Genomic DNA, 2,925 nt, shown 5'->3' on the forward strand with positions numbered 1-2,925 from the left:
AATGTTTTCAGTGTCTGCCAAAAGACATACAAGGTGTACCTCTTCTGTCGTTTCATACAAATCTTGCAGACTTCGCATTCTGGGTTGTAGAGGTTCATCTTCATTGTCAGACTCTTCAAGTTCTGTTGAAGTGCTTGTTGGTATGGCGACAGATGATTCTTCAACTTCGATATTAACTTCTGTCGAATTGTTCCAGTCCCACTTGCTTGCTTCGTTTATTCGAACGTCTCTACTCACTATCACCTTCTTGCTTATGGGATCGAATAGCTTGTACCCTTTTGTCTTCTCATCATACCCAATGAATATGTACTTCTGACTTTTGTCTTCAAGCTTCGTTCTTCGTTGATCTGGTACGTGTGCATACGCCACACTACCAAATATTTTGAGATGAGAAACTGTTGGCTTATGTCCGCTCCATACTTCTTGTGGTGTTTGATCTTCTAACTTCGAATGTGGACATCGATTCTGAACGTAAATAGCACATTGTACAGCTTTTGCCCAGAATTTCTTCGACATGTTCTTGCTTTTAAGCATTGATCGAATCATGTCGAGAAATGTTCGATTCTTCCTTTCAGCCACACCGTTTTGTTGAGGTGAATATGGTGCAGTTAGAAATCTTTTTATTCCCTGCTCTTCACAATACTTCATAAAGGCTGTTGAAATATACTCACCATCTCTGTCAGATCAAACGGCTTTGATGTGTCTGTCAGTTGCCTTCTCCACCATTACTTTGAACTTTTTGAACACCTCGAATGCTTCAGATTTTTCTTTCAAGAAATAAAGCCAGGTTTTCCGTGAGAAATCATCGATAAAGGAAATGAAGTACCTTTTGCCACTGAAAGATTCCGGAGTGATTGGCCCACATATGTCGGTATGAATCAGTTCGAGAATATTTTTAGCTTGATATTCTGCCTTCTTTTGAAATGAGGTTCTTGTTTGTTTGCTAAGCACACATTCTTCACAAAACTTTTCTTCATAGTCTATGTCTGGTAGCCCGTGCACCATGTTCTTTTTCGCCAACCTTTTCAAACCAGCATGATGTAGATGACCAAAGCGTAGATGCCACAGCGACGCTTTGTCTTCGACATTGACTTGCAAACATTTTTCTTGAACGCTTCTCAAATTCAATTTGTACATTCAATTTCTCCCCATCTCGACTTGAGCAATCAGATGCCCTAGCTTGTCCTTCAAATGCAGTATCTAATCTTTTATAAGTATCGAATAACCTTTTTCTGTAAGTTGCCCCAAGCTCAGGATGTTGGTCTTGAGATCTGGTACATAATAAACATCCTTGATTGATCCAATCAAGCCATCCTTCTGTAAGTAACAGATTGTACCCTTGCCTTCGACTTTCACTTTCGATGCATCTCCGAAAGACACATGACCATCTTCAATCTTTTGCATTTCTTTAAACAGGTGTTTGTGACCACACATATGATTACTTGCCCCTGAGTCGAGATACCACATGGTGTCATTACTGGTGTTGATTTCATTTTGAGCCATCAAGAGAAAGCCTTCATTCGATTCAGCTTCCAAAACTAGATTGGTTGTTTCTTCTACCTTCTTTTCGACTTGACAATCCTTTGCAAGATGTCCCACTTTACCACAGTTATAGCATTTGTAGGAGTTGCAATCCTTCGCGTAATGACCATACTTCCCACACTTGTAGCATTCGAAGTTGGAGTAGTTCGACCGACCACCTCTTTGACCACGTCCTTTGCCACACCCATTCTGCTGGCTTGACTGTCCTCTCTCGAAGTTGCTGCCTCGACCACCTCGACCATGACCTCCACGACCATGTCCTCTTCCCCGAAAGTTTTGAGAAAAGAGTACCTTTTCGTCTTCCTCGACTGCTTCTTCCTTCTTTTTCATCTTACGTTGTTCGTGTGCTTCGAGAGAACCAGCGAGCTCTTCGACTGAGAGTGTCGAAAGGTCCTTCGACTCTTCTATTGCACACACAATATTCTCAAATTTATCTGTTAAAGATCTCAGGATCTTTTCGACAACTCGTGCATCAGTCATCGTTTCGCCATTTCTAGTGAGTTGATTCACCACTGTTTGTACACGCGTGATGTAGTCAAATACTATTTCTGACTCCTTCATATGCATGCTCTCCAATTCACCACGAAGAGTTTGGAGTTGAACTTGCTTCACTCGATCTGCTCCTTTGAACGCCTTTTTTAACGTGTCCCATGCTTCTTTCGACGTAGCCGAACCGACAATTTTCTCAAAGTCTGAGTCGTCAACTGGTCGAAACAGCATGTATAGTGCCGTCTTATCCTTTGACCGCGTCTCTTTCAACGCCTTGTTTTGAGCTGCCGTATATCCCGCAGTATTTGTTGGTTCTTCAAACCCATCTCTGATCACCTCCCACGCCTCTAGAGCTCCAAGAAGAGCTTTCATTTGGACACTCCAATTATCGTAATTTGACTTCGTTAGTCGCGGCAACGGCATTTGACTCATCACGTTTGCCATTTGCTCTGATGCCAATTTGTGAACAGAAAACACTACTTTTATATATTCTGTTGAAATGAAAATACAGCCTTGGTCTTTATATAGTCCCATTACTGCTGATATAAGAAAACAAATAAATACTATTAATAGCCCACTATCTGTTGGTCTTCCAACTACAAAACAGACTTTGTTTTTCCACTAACTTATTAATAGAAACCCACTAACTATAACATTAAAGTTTGTTCAACAATAATTACTTGACATCGCTAAATAGCCTTTTCGGTTTCATCATTGTCCAATTCCAGAGTATATTTTGGTTTTCTTTTTGTAACAAGTTTAAATGATTAAGTAGCCACAAGAGAAATGTTCGAGGTTCGAGAAGTTGAAGTCATGATGAATGCGAAGAAAGTTTTGAAGCTAAAGAATGAGATATGAGAGTTTGAGAGGAAAAAACAACACCTAAGTGAACAA

Source organism: Cicer arietinum, chromosome 1, assembly GCF_000331145.2.
Source record: "Cicer arietinum cultivar CDC Frontier isolate Library 1 chromosome 1, Cicar.CDCFrontier_v2.0, whole genome shotgun sequence".
NCBI classification, from domain to species: domain Eukaryota; kingdom Viridiplantae; phylum Streptophyta; class Magnoliopsida; order Fabales; family Fabaceae; genus Cicer; species Cicer arietinum.